Raw genomic sequence first — 15,136 nt, forward strand, 5'->3', positions numbered from 1 at the left:
CAAGTTTTCTTCCTCTACCATTAAAGGGTACAGGAGCATGCTAGCAGCTGTCTTCAGGCACAGGAACTTGGACCTCTCTAGCAACAAAGACCTTCAAGACCTTCTCAAATCCTTTGAGACTTCTAAGGAGCGTCAACTAGAATCACCAGCCTGGAATCTGGATGTTGTCCTGAAGTTTCTCATGAGTGACAGGTTTGAGCCCTTACACTCGGCTTCTTTTAAAGATCTCACTTTAAAGACACTTTTCTTTGTCAGTCTGGCAACAGCTAAAAGAGTCAGTGAAGTTCATGCCTTTAGCAAGAATATTGGCTTCAGAAATAGCAAAGCTATCTGCTCCTTACAACTTGGTTTCCTGGCCAAGAACGAACGCCCTTCTCATCCATAGCCGAAGTCTTTCAAGATTCCAAACCTTTCCGATGTGGTTGGTGAGGAAATGGAGAAGGTCCTGTGCCCTGTAAGAGCACTTCAGTTCTATCTAGACAGAACTAAAGAATCACGAGGCAAGTCAGAAGCTCTATGGTGTTCAGTCAAGAAGCCCTCCTTACCAATGTCAAAGAATGCCCTCTCATATTTTATCAGGCTCTTGATAAGAGAGGCAAACACTCACTGCGGTGAGGCAAACCTCAAACTGCTGAAAGTGAAGACGCACGAAGTCAGAGCTGTGGCAACTAATGTAGCTTTCAAGCAGAATCGATCTTTACAGAGTATTATGGACACAACCTTTTGGAGGAGTAAATCTGTGTTCGCCTCACATTATTTGAAACGTGTCCAGACTCTTTACGAGGACTGCTACACTTTGGGACCATTCGTAGCAGCGAGTGCAGTAGTGGGTGAGCTTTGGGACCATTCGTAGCAGCGAGTGCAGTAGTGGGTGAAAGCTCTACCACTACATTCCCCTAATCCTAATACCTTTTTTCTTCTCTTGGAACTATTGTATTTTATGGTTGTTTGTGGAGATTGGTCGACAGTCTTTCACAATCATTGATTTTAGCAGGTGGTCAAACTTGTTATTATTATTATTATTATTATTATTATTATTATTATTATTATTATTATTATTATTAGCCAAGCTACAACCCTAGTTGGAAAAGCAAGATGCTATAAGCCCAAGGGCTCCAACAGGGAAAAATAGCCTAGTGAGGAAAGGAAATAAGGAAATAAATAAATGATGAGAATAAATTAACAACATATCATTCTAAAAACAGTAACAGTGTCAAAACAGGTATGTCTTATATAAACTATTAACAACGTCAAAAACAGATATGTTATATATAAACTATAAAAAGACTCATGTCAGCCTGGTCAACATAAAAACATTTGCTCCAACTTTGAACTTTTGAAGTTCTACTGATTCAACTACCCGATTAGGAAGATCATTCCACAACTTGGTAACAGCTGGAATAAAACTTCTAGAATACTATGTAGTATTGAGCCTCATGATAGAGAAGGCCTGGCTATTAGAATTAACTGCCTGCCCAGTATTACGAACAGGATAGAATTGTCCAGGGAGATCTGAATGTAAAGGATGGTCAGAGTTATGAAAAATCTTATGCAACATGCAAAATGAACTAATTGAACGACGGTGTTCCTTGAGAGTGCCCAGAACAAGGTATTGGTTGAGGTCATGTCATAGTGAGGTATTTACACCGTTTTGACAGCCCCTAGAGGTCTTTCAGCCCCCTGAGTGGATCGCTGGATCTCATAAGGACAGCTGACTAATGAAGCAGAGAATCATAAAAGTCAGCTTTCTTATCAGGTATGAACCCTTAAGCTTGTTTTTTAAACTCTTGAGTAATATTCCAACAATGTTGGCTGTCTCTGACCCTCCACCAAGGGTGTCAATCAGTTATATATATATCCACCGGCCAAGTCAGATGTTTAAAAATGATATTTTCATTATAAAATAAATTTTTGAACATACTTAGCCGGTGGATATATATAATTTAACTCCCTCCCTTCCTCCCCTCTAGAGACCTATGGGCATGGAAGATCTGAGGATTCATGGAATGGTTCCAGTTACCTGGCGAGTGGTGGCGCTAGTAGTACACCTAGCTACCCAATCTGCGATTGCCGCAAGTTTTGAATTTCTGCCGTGACGTCAGGGACTTAAGCTATACAGTATATATATCCACCGAGTAAGTATGTTCAAAAATTTATTTTATAATGAAAATATAATTTTTCATAATTTTGACCATCCTTTAAATTCAGATCTTCCTGACAGTTCCATCCTGTTTGTAATATCAAGCATGCCGTTAATTCTAATAGTCAGGCCTTCTCCATCATGAGGCTCAATACTGTACAGTATTCTAGAAGTTTTATTTTAGCTGTGACCAAGTTGTGGAATGATCTTCCTAATTGGGTAGTTGAATCAGTAGAACTTCAAAAGTTCAAACCTGCAGCAAATGTTTTTTTATAGTCTATATATGAATCATCTGTTTCAATGTTGTTAATGTTTTTAAGATATTTTATTTCAATTGTTCATAACTTATATCGTTTTCTTATTTCCTTTCCTCCATGGGTTTTTTTTCCATGTTGGAGCCCTTGGACTTATAGCATCTTTCTTTTCCAACTAGGGTTGTAGCTTGGCTAATAATAATAATAATAATAATAATAATAATAATAATAGATAATTGAAAATTGATGATGATGATAATAATGATAATGATGATAAAGTCTGATCATAGCTGGAATAAAACTTTTAGAATTCAGTGGAGTATTGAGCCCTATAATGGGGAAGGCAAGACTGTTAGAAATAATTGCATGCCTACTATAGGCTCTAGAGCCTTTAGATGTGCGGCTCCGAGACTATACAATAAGCTCCAACTAGAAATTTGAAAGACTCAAGATATTAAGGCTTTCAAGAAGAAACTGAAGACTTTGTTGTTCTCTAAGTGCTTCCATAGTGTGGATTTGACAATAAATGAGAAATATGTGGAGGGAAATGTTGAATGCTTTCAAACGAACATGATAAACTGACTGTGGAGGTCCTGTAGAGAGTAAGGTTCCTGTGCTGTATAGGACCAGAAAAGTAGCCCTTAAAGTAAAGTAAGTAGTACTACGGGCAGGATGTAAGAGTCTGAATGCAAAGGATGGTTAGAATCATTGGAAAAATCTTATACTACATGCATTTAATTAACCTGCTAATGGAAAAATCAAGAGAATATGACAAACCACTGTGTATGGCATTTACAGACTATGAGAAAGCTTTTGATTTTGTCAACACAATAGCAGTATTGAAGGCCCTTCAAAAACAAGAACTGAAAGACAGTGCTAGAGATTAATATCCAGATCAAGAAAAAGAAATTTAATAGACCATGAATTTTTGTCCAACAAATTAAGATGAGAGTCAGTGGCTTGAGATCCAGACAGGAGAACAGTACTCAAAAGAAGGTAGAATGAAAGAATTGGAATATTCTTTTCAGAATAAATTGATCACCGGAATTCTTGAAAGACTGTCCCAAAAAGCCAATTTTTCTCCAATTACTGGGAAAAATAGACCGAATGTATTTCTCGAAAGTAAGTTTGCATTACAAGCTTTGTTCTTCATTTCTTGGCTTGACGAACGTCTCTGTTCTGCTTAAACTGTCCTACTCCGAACTTTGTTTTTGATGAACACCAGCAGCTACTGCACCGAAATGGCATATGTATAGATTCCATGAGTCACAAGACAGGAAGTTATAATTAAACCCTTCATTGCTAGCACAAAACCTCAGAGATAGTACACGTTTGAGCTTGACCTCTGACATTCGCTCGCTTTTACGTCTTTTTCTTAGTTTCGGCAAGAATTTTATGAAGAAAATTCACTCTGAGTTCAGAAGTGGGTAATCGGTGATATTAGTGGAGTTAGTGAAGGAGAGAGTTGTGAATGAAGGAGCGACCGTCTCGCCTGACCAGGAGCCTAAAGCAGCAAGATCTTGTCCAAAGGAAATCACAAATTTTTAAGTAATTTGTATTTTTCCTAACATACTTACCTAGAACTACCTTCTTAGGAGTTACTGGTAACTCTACCCTAACTGACCAGGTTTTTGTGTAGTTTACCCTATTCCCGTTTTCTAAGGGGCTAACCTCAGGCGGAGTGAAACGCGCCCTGAGGCGACCCGGGGTCGGAGAGCGTGCAAGCTCATTTCGTCTCCTCAGTAAGTTTCTGGTCGCGACATGATTATCATCTCGCCGCGCTCTCTCTTACCCTGTGCGACCCTTTGTGTCCCCCGACCCTTTGTGTCTACCACGCGCTACCCACGTGTTCATTTCCTTACCCTTTCCTTTGTATCCCTGTGTCCAAAGGAATCTTCATTTATAATCAAATTATAATGAATAACATTGTTTTGGTTTATTAATATCCAAAAGAAACATAAAATTCATGTTAATCATGATTTATTAATATTGTCTTTGTAAAAATACAAAGAAAACTTTGAATGCCCTGATTTCAAAACTATACTTATTGATATTCAAATTCTATCTTCTCCCTTAGTTTTAAAGATATTGCATTAAAGTTTGGTATATAACTGAGAAAGACATTATAAAACAATCAAATTGAGCCCTTTTTCCAATTTTTTTTTCATATTTTTGTCCAATGTCCACGGATAATGGGACATCGGAACATGGGTTTTTTCACTTTATTATATAAAAAGGTTCGTGAATACACTTTACACAGCCTGATTCTCTTTAGACGAGTACCTTCTTGGTCTTGTGATCGCTCGAGTGGTACTGTTTACCCCTGAGCAAATAAATGCAGTGTTGCTCTGTCAGTATGCTAAATTGTTAGTTGTTCTGTAACTGGAATACTAACCACGCTATTTAATAGGGGTACTACTTTCGGCGTAGCTGAAATGATGAGCCATTAAAATTTAACGAGGGTTTACTACCCACACCGCTAGTTAGCGGGGGTAGGGGAGGGTAGCTTGCTACCCCCCCCACACACACACCTGTGCTTGAGCTCACTTTACTTTTGGCTCGGAGCGAGAACGGTTGTTTCCTCTCTCTCACCTCGCCTATTTTGGACTGCTATTAATTTTTGTCTTTTTACTTATACTTTTTCTTATACTTGTAAATATATATATAAACATTCTTAATGTTTACGTATATATACGTGTATAGAAATGTAGTAAGTTTTCTTTTCAGTGTTTGTGCTGTGTGTGTGTGATATACGACAACGACACATGCGTAGTGCAAGGCCAACACAGTTCCACTTCCTGGGGAACGACCTCTCCCTCTCTGGTCCATCGGTCTTCCCGTCGGCATATATCCGTTAACTCGGCTGCCGCAGGGGAATCGTCATCACCTGGACCCTCTTCATTCATCTATTATCTTCGCTTTTCCTCTTTTCCTACGGGAAACTTGGATTCTGTGCAAAGGGAATGTGGCCTTTTAAGATTGACTACGGTCTTTCTCTACTCGAGGTCGTTCACCTTTACTACAACTACGTACTATTACGGAAGCTCCTTTCCCGTTGCGGATTAGGTTGCTATTCCGTTTGTTTGTCTCAATTATTTTTAGTGAAATCTAATTGTATTTTAACTTTTCAGCTTTCTCCGTGGGGAACACTTCCCTTCGGGGGGTCAGTGGTTCTCACTATTAGTGAATATTCTTAGATGAGTTAGATAATTATAATTCTGTTTTTATTACAGTTACTCCGCTCCCCCCCTTCTCCCATGGATGTCATCTGGGGAAGGAGGGCGCATACTTAATTCTTATTTTATGTTATTCCCTCGGGGTTGCTCTTCGGAGTTGCTCCCTAGAGAATTTCTGTTAAAATAATTATTTAATTTTATTTTCCCAGTTAACTATGCAATTTTTCTTCGTTTGACTAAAGAGTGCCAAATCAAGCAGAGCTGTCCTGTTCATGCCTGGGGAATCTGCTGTCGCTGCCGTCCCTCAGAGGACGTCGTCATGGGGGTTATCCCTTCTCTTAGAAGTACTCCCGTGACAACATGCCAGCACTTCAGATCATCTTAGAATGCTAAAGGAGGCTCGCCTCCAGGGGTTGGACAACATCCCTTCCGAGGGAGGTTTCCTCCCCAGGTGAGGTTTTCTCCCCAGGTGTGAGGTTTTCTCCCTTCAGAGGGAGAACTTCCCATACCTTAATAAATTCATCGCCTTCGACTCAGTGGCTGCCCTTCGGCCAGACTTTTCTCCCCCCTTGCTGAGTTTCTCTTCCTTCAGGGGGTGGAGCACAGTCTTGGCAAGTCTCTTCTATGAAGTGTTCACCTCTCTCGTTCGCGAGAGAGGCCACTCCTAGAGACTCCTCTTCGGAGGATCGCTACTGCTAAGGTCAGCTTGCTGATCTACTGGCCCTAAGGGGCGTCACCACGAGTGTCTTCAGGTCTCTTCTACGAAGTGTCACCTCTCTCGTTCGCGAGAGAGGCCACTCATGAGACTCCTCTTCGGAGGATCGCTACTGATAGGTCAGCTTGCTGATCCAACGGCCCTAAGGGGTGTCATCACGAGTGTCTTCAAGTCTCTTCTACGAAGTAGTCACCTCTCTCGTTCGCGGGAGAGGCCTCTCATAGAGACTCTTCCTTGGAGGATCAAGCAGACCTTCCAGTGACCTCAACCTTGTGCTGCAACGTGGTCCTTTGGACTTCGGTCCTGGACTCTAACACGGACCTTTTACGGTACCATCGGTGGATGCTGGCCCTTCCAAAGGGCACATCCTAGTTCCTGATCGTCCTGCCAGCTGATCTACCGATCTAACAGCGCAACCTTGCGCGGCAACGAAGGACTTCGGTCCTGGACTCTAAAGCAGACCTGCTTACGGTCCTCATCGGGGGATGCCCGCCCTTTTTTAAAGGGCACATCCCAGTTCCTGATCGTCCTGCCAGCTGACCCTTCAACCTCCTAGCGCGTGAAGCACGCGCGCGCGCTCGCCGATCTTCTTACGCGCGCAAGCGCCGACGATCTTCATACGCACGCAAGCGCCGACGATCTTCATACGCGCGCAAGCGCCGACGATCTTTCCCGCGCGCGGGTACCGATGGTCTCCCGCGTGCGCCAATAATCTTGCGTGCGTGCCAACATTCTGGTACGCGATTACGCGCGACGATCTTCCGCGCGCGGGTGCCGATGATATTCCACGCGCGCTAGCGCCAATGCTCCTGCGCGCGCACTGCAACAGTTCCGCGCGCACGGCCGACTTTCTCCCCCGCGCGAGCACCTGGGGTCTCCCGCACGCACACCAACAGTATTGCGTGTGTGCGTGCCGACTTTCTTCTGCGCGTGGGGGCCGATGGTATCCTGCACGTGCGCCAATAGACTACCGTGCAAGCGCACCGACGGCCTTACGCGCGGGCGTGCTCCGACGGCCTTCGCGTGTGCGCGTTCCAATAATCTTGTGCAAGCACACAGCCTTCCGTGCACTCCGACAGTCTTCAACGTGCGGGTACCGATGGTCTTCCGCACGCGCCAACAATCTCCACGTAGTACTCAAGTGTCAATGGACACTTCTGATGTCCTTTCTTGGTGGATGTCCATGCCTTCAAGTGCCTTGTCTATGTCCGGATCGATCTCCAGTTGTACGAGGGAAGACTGGACCTATTCCGGGTGCACCACCGGGTTTGTAAAGCCTTATGGAACAGTAGGCACCTTGGGGAGTCGTTGGGTAAGTACGGTCCCTGAAAATTCTCTTGGAATTTACTTACCCATTTGCGAAGGGTCTCCCTCGCTGTATCTCTATGTTGACTGAGGGAGCTTCTCCGAAGCCGTTGGCAAGCAGGGTCGAACAGGTGGGGCAACCCTTCGGGTCCCAATACTTGAGGACTCCCGACACGATGCACCAGGGGGCATGAGTCCTGCACTTAGTGTGGCCACAAAAAGTCTTTTTGCCTTTGTGGTTGCAGGCTAAGGCTGCATACTCCATTGGCTCCTCCTGTAAAGGAAAAGGGGCTCAATGAGTATATAATTTTTTATATCTGTGATATAAAAGCATACAATTTTTATCAACAATAGTAATTACTATCATTTATGATAGCTTAAGGATAGTAAGCTTGAAAGGAAGTAGAAAAGACACATATCTGTGTTTCCCCTCCCAGGCCATTGGCGAGACCTCCGTCAGTAATTAATATTTAGTTCCCTGATAGGGAGAATACAAGGTAGGAGTAAACTCTAGGGACTAGAGTTAGGGTTAGTAAGCGCTATACTAACATTATCTACCTGTAGTATACATTAACACTGATCGGTGATTTTTTAAGGTCCCGACGATTGAAATAAACCATCTGGGTGTTGAGGGAGTACTCAGCCTCAACATAAAATTGTGGTCCCAACAATAGACTATGACAGGAAGGACAGAGTATGTTAGAAATTATGTGAACTACTGTATAGATGTATACAGTAGTTAGCCGGCGCACTGCTGGGGTTAAGTTAGTACCTGGCGGCACTAACTGATAAGAAGAGAGAAAGCATTGAGGAAGGAGAGATTCCTATTATTATGGTTAACATAACAATTGGAAGTATAGGAGGACTATCAGGCCGCTTACTGTTTCCTTGCTCGAATGAGAGTTCCAATGGAAGGGATAAGAATCTGTCTGATTCTGGCTTCCATCCATCCACAAAGGAGCTGCCGCCGCCGGCAACAATTGTGCATGGCAGTCCAAGGGAGGGCTGAGGCCTTCTCAAAGTATGTTAGGTTTCCCACTGGCAGCCGTCAGGGCCAGCTCAATCTTCCCACCGTGATATTCAATTCTGGTGAAGGAAGGACATAAGGGGGGAAGGTGGCTGAACTAACTGCTGCCGGCAGGGTACCAGCCGGTAACGCAGTCGACCTGGCAAGCCGGGATGACTTGTCAGAATACCGGTGAAAGAATGTTGCGACGGCTATGCCGTCACTAAAGGACAGAAGGGGAAGGGGAAGGGTCTTGTAGTTCACTGGGAAGAGAGGTGGTGGCAGGTATGCCGCCTACCTACAACAGTGAACTGAGGAAGCATGGCTTCCTGTGCTAACGACGTCGTCGGCGACAGAGGAAACATGGTTTCTTTGCTGCAACATAGTCGGCGGCGGCACTCAGGGAGGAAAGAAGGGTTTAGCCTCTTTTTCTCTGTGAGAGAATGTATATCATACCTTATCCATAGATTCTAGAGAATGTAAATTCTCATCCGAATCAATAAGGAATGATAGGGTGAGGCTAAACATGGGGAATTACTCAACTAACATATAAATGAGCGAGAGTAGTCTCGCTCTGGTAGAATCCCCGGCCAAGGTTTGGTACCTCCGGGGCTCCCGCTGCATACGATCAGTAAAGTCACATAATAGGAAGAGGAATAAAATTCATGTATGCAAGAGCACCACTTGTATAATTTGCTTAAATAGCTAATATTGTAGCTTAATACCGGGAATGTCGTCCTACTGACTAACTAAAATGCATTAGTAACGGGCAACTGCAGTCGTAAAATAGCTGCCTCCAGTCTGGGCAGGGCTCACCTAAACACACTTAAATTATCGAAATTTAACTGTGAAAAGGAAGATTAAAATTATACACAGGAAAGAATTAATACTCGACTTTCCAAAGGATGAAAATACTGGAGATTGCATGATGAATATTCCAAAAACTTGTAACACAACACCGGGTTAACGGGAGCACAACTCGCTTAGAGAGCTACAAGAAAAGGAATGAAGTCGTAGTAGTAATGGGGAAGGAGGTCCACCGGGTACCTAGATCGGCACCCCCTTCTTTCGCCAATCTTCCCCTCTTTTCATCAAAGAGTTAAATCTATTCAGGGTGAAGATTGCTATGCCTCGTATCTAAAAATACGTCCCCTGATATTATGCGATATCCTTAATTGGATACTCGCGCCAGGAGTTAGAATCCTGGAGACCTTTGGTTTATTTCTCTGGGAGTATCAATGTAACAAATATCCCTTGGAGAGCTACCTAAAGGAACCTTCCATCAGGACAACATGGCTCTAGCCCAAAAAATATGATATCGCAAGCACTCACACGAGATCAAGGCTTTACGAAACACATGTGAGATTCTGAACTGAGCGCGCGATTAACACTAACACACACACACACACAGAGAGAGAGAGAGAGAGAGAGAGAGAGAGAGAGAGAGAGAGAGAGAGAGACTTGCCTTATTTCTTGTTTGGGTTCCCCCAGGTCCCTCAGTGAGGCACCTCGTATATCCACCAGAGAGTTGCTAATGCATCTTCCGGTGTATTTTGCATCTTCCAGTCTTGGATGGTCTGGGATGCATCTTAGGTATTTATCGAGCTGATTCTTAAACACATCTACGCTCACTCCTGATATGTTTCTTAGATGAGCTGGCAGCACATTAAATAGTCGCTGCATTATCGATGCTGGTGCGTAGTGGATTAATGTCCTGTGCGCCTTTCTCAGTTTACCTGGAATGCTTTTTGGCACTATTAATCTACCTTGGCTTGCTCTTTCTGATATTTTAAGCTCCATGATGTTTTCAGCAATTCCTTCTATTTGCTTCCATGCTTGTATTATCATGTAGCGTTCTCTTCTCCTTTCTAGACTGTATAGTTTTAAAAATTGCAGTCTTTCCCAGTAGTCAAGGTCCTTAACTTCTTCTATTCTAGCAGTATAGGATCTTTGTACACTCTCTATTTGCGCAATATCCTTTTGGTAGTGTGGGTACCATATCACATTGCAGTACTCGAGTGTACTACGCACATAAGTTTTGTAAAGCATAATCATGTGTTCAGCTTTTCTTGTTTTAAAGTGTCTGAATAACATTCCCATTTTTGCTTTACATTTAGCCAACAGTGTTGCTATTTGGTCGTTGCATAACATATTCCTATTTAAAACTACACCAAGGTCTTTAATTGCTTCCTTGTTTGTGATTGTCTCATTATTAGGTCCCTTGTATGCATACACCATTCCTTCTCTGTTTCCATAATTTATTGATTCAAATTTATCGGAGATAAATACCATCCTATTTATCTCCGCCCATTCATATATTTTGTTTAGATCTCTTTGTAGTGAGTTCCTATCTTCATCACAAGTAATTTCTCTACTTATTCTTGTGTCATCGGCGAAACTTCTCACTACGGAGTTTTCAACATCACAGTCTATGTCTGAGATCATAATAACAAATAGCAGTGCAGCTAATACCGTACCTTGGGGCACACCAGATATTACCTGGGCTTCATCTGATTTCTCGTCATTTGCAACCACTATCTGTTTTCTGTTTTGCAGGAATTCTTTTACCCATTTTCCTATCTTTCCCACAATATTATGCTTTCTCATTTTTTTCTCCAATATGTTATGGTCTACCTTGTCAAAGGCTTTTGCAAAATCTAGATAGATCACATCTGTGTCTTTTTCATTTATCATATTATTGTATATGTTTTCATAGTGTGCTATCAGTTGGGTCTGTGTACTTTTTCCAGGTACGAAACCGTGTTGACCCATATTAAACAAATTATTTTTGACCAAATGGTTCATTATTTTCTTTTTTATTACCCTCTCATACACTTTCATAATATGTGATGTCAGACTAACAGGTCTATAATTGCTTGCCTCTAGTCTTGATCCACTTTTGAAGATAGGGGTTATATAAGCTAATTTATGTTTAACATATATCTCGCTCATATCTACACTCTGTCTTAGCAGTATTGCAAGCGGCTTCGCGATAGTGTTTGCAGTTTTTTTTAACAAAATCGCTGGAACTCCATCTGGTCCGGCTGCTTATCCATTTTTAATTTCGTTTATAGCCGTGACAATATCTGCTTCATTAATATCTATATCCGTTAGATATTCGACATTTTCTTCTCTCATTTCTGTTTCATTATTCTCATTCGCAATTCTTGGCGTGAACTCACTCTTATATTTTTCTGCTAATATGTTGCATATTTCCTTTTTTTCATTCGTTAGCCGTCCTTCAATTCTTAGAGGGCCTATTTCTATTCTCCTTTTATTCATCTTTTTTGCATAGGAGTAAAGTACTTTGGGGTTTCTTTTTATATTTTGAAGTGTCCTTTCTTCTAAGTCCCTTTTTTCATTTTCTTTTGACTGTATAATCTTTTGTTCTGCATTTTCTATCTTACATTTTATTTCCCTCATTTTCCACACATTTTTTTCTTTTGCAAGATTTTTCTTCCACTTTCTAATTTTCTGAAATAAGATCCTTCTGTCTCTTGGTATGCACGTCTTTTGTTTATTGTTTTTTTTCGGTACATATTTTTCAACAATTTTCTCCAGTATTTTGTACAGTATGTCCGTATTTACCTGTATATTATCACTTATAAATACATTTTTCCATTCTTTATTCAGTTCTTCATTTATTTCTGACCATTTTATATTCTTACTGAGAGAGAGAGAGAGAGAGAGAGAGAGAGAGAGAGAGGGAGAGAGAGAGAGAGAGAGAGAGGAGAGAGAGAGAGAGAGAGAGAGAATTTATTTTGGCCAATAGCGTATCGGCATCTTAGTGACGCCGACCAATAACATACCAGCTTCTTAGTGACGTATGCAGTGATGTATGAGGGTGTTGTGAGGCGAGTGACTCGCACAGTCATACACGTATCGACCGCCAAGTTTGAATTTTGGAATTCGATGCCGTAAGGTGGGGAAAATGCCTTAACAAGGGGACGAAAAAAAATCGTATTCCACACCGTAACTTGAAAAAAACGTAAGCTGGGGACGCCGTACGCCGGGGGTCCACTGTATATGTGGCTAGCGAAGTGATCAAATCTTCTTTATCGGTAGTAAGTGCTCAGCTACCAGCCTTGTGTGCAAGACATGTGTACCTGTAAGCGAATACTTGCTTGCTATCGTTTGTATAGCAAGCAAGTATTCGCTTACAGGTACACTTGTCGAATCTTGAGGGACTAACCGTAAAGGGTTATGTCTCATGAGGCAGTTGTGCTTTGAGGGCACGGCAGGGTGAGGAGCAGATCGCAAGGGGTCAGAGGCCGGAACTATGTGAGTGCTCTGATGCGCTCTCTATCCCATAGGGAGAAGGCCGAGATAATAAACCCGAAGGATTATGTTTCACATGACTAGTTGTGCCCTGAGGCATAATTGATGTGATACAGCGGCCGTAAGCCATCTGCAGTCATTCCCAGTTGCTGCAATAACCCAGTAGGATTATATCTAACGGGACTTGTTGTGCCCCCAATGGTGGAATGCGGCAGCTGTATGTGGTCGGTAGGCATTCTTAATTTGCGGCAATAACTCCCATAGGGTCTGCCCTAGGAGCCTTGTTGTATTGCTGCAGGTTTCCACCTTTGAGGAAGGTCTGGCAGTCATATCAGTGAGCATGTGCATGTGCAAATTAAGAAGCTCATACTATAACCACAGTATGGGAGTGTTGGCAAGCAGTTGTAGTTGTGCAGACCTCGTCAGCTAGAGGAGCTAACCTGCGCATCTCGCTGACGCTTGGTGTTTGGGCGATCGCTTTCTCATAAACAGGGAAGAGGTGCTCGCCAGCACTCGATCAGACCCTGGTCAGCGAGAGGAGCTCGCCTCATCTTTCCAATGTTCATTGTGTGGGTTCGTTCTCTTGCACAAAAAGGTCAGAGAAGTTCGGTCAGACCCTCGTCAGCTATCAGAGCTCGCTGGCGCAGTTTCTGAGTTTGTTCTTTCCCATGAAAGGTTAGAGGATCTTGGCCAGACCCTCGTCAGCGAAGTAGTATCAGTGTTTGCTCTCTCACATGAATAAGTGAGAGGAGCTTGCATAGAACCTTGCTCGCTAGTGCGTGTTCTCTCTCTCTCTCTCTATGATCTTAGATGTCAGGATGCCTGAAAACTTCAAATCAATCAATCTCTCTCTCTCTCTCATGAAAGGGCTTTGTTTGCCCACACACAAGAAAGATTTTCGTGCTGACGCACAGGAAAAATGGGCCCCAAAGTTCCTGGCCTCACAAAACTCAATGAGCTTTGTTGTGCCCGTTGAGAAGCTGTGACTACAAGCAGTCACCATATGTGGCCATAGCCCCAAAGGGTTAAAGTCTACAAGACTTGTTCATGAGAGAAGAGAGGCAGCGACCGCAAGCAATTGGTAGGCATCACCCTCTGCATCAATGATTGCGAAGGGCTTTTGCTCACAAGACCTGTTGTACCCTAAGGGCACGATAGGAGAGGCGGTGACCGTTTCACCATCTGCTTCACTAACCCCGACTGGTCGAGGGGAGAGTCGGCAATCAGCAGTCATCACCATCTGCGACAATACCCCAGAAGGGATCATGTTCATGAGACTAGCTTTGAAACTTGACCGTAGTCAGTTTCTGGGTTCTCCTCGAGAGGATCGCTAGACTGGTAACCCCAAGGGGAACCAGTCAGCAACTTCTCTTGTTTCTGTGCTGGAGCTGCAGGCATGAAAGTTAGCAGATGCTGAGAGTGCTCCAGGTATGTTTACAAGATCTCTATCAGTGCATTACCTCCAGTCTCTGAGGGGAAGACCATGGTTAACCCATGGTGAGGCAAGTGTACTCTTCCACTGTGCCTTTAACTGTAGCATCATTGCAAGCCATTCCCTAGATGGGGAGACCCAAACGCCCCAAGGAGGGCAGAAGTTGCCACAAGCTAAGGAAAGCGACGTTGTCTGCACCTAAGGGAAGTCATCATTGTTCTACTCATTCGACTTCGAGACAATGGAATAAGATGTCAAGACTTTTTAAAACTCTACCATCACTGAACCCCCACTGAGAGGATGATCACTTCCTGAAAAGTTAGTCAAAAGCCATTTCCAGTTTATTAAGGGTTAACAGGAGAGAATATTCACTCCAGACACAAAATATAAAATTACAGCTTTTTACCGGTGGGTGTCTTGAGCGGGTTGGTCTACCCTCCGATAGGGTGGTTATACCTTGCTAGTCTTTTTGCTAGTTTCAGCTGTTGCAGAAATATACCTCTACTATAAAGAGCGAGAAGGTTAGTAATTTAGTGCCAGAACAAACTACCTTTCAGCGCGGTTCATGGGAAACTTACTCCCACCAAGTGAGTCTTTCCTTATTAAGGACTAGTGAAACTAACCGAAGTCCATTTTTAAGAAATATCCTCCTCAGCTACCACTCTAATTCCCTTTGCTGAAATGAAAGTAAAATCTCTCAGGCGGCAGCAATCTCGAAACTTTGAATTAAAGTCTGTTGGTTGTCAGGTTCACACCAAATTGATAGCTAGGAAAGATTATTTTCACTTTAAAAATTTGTGATATATCAAGTAAAAAAGGGTGAATTATAA

Source organism: Palaemon carinicauda, chromosome 44 (genome assembly GCF_036898095.1).
Source record: "Palaemon carinicauda isolate YSFRI2023 chromosome 44, ASM3689809v2, whole genome shotgun sequence".
Lineage (NCBI taxonomy): Eukaryota > Metazoa > Arthropoda > Malacostraca > Decapoda > Palaemonidae > Palaemon > Palaemon carinicauda.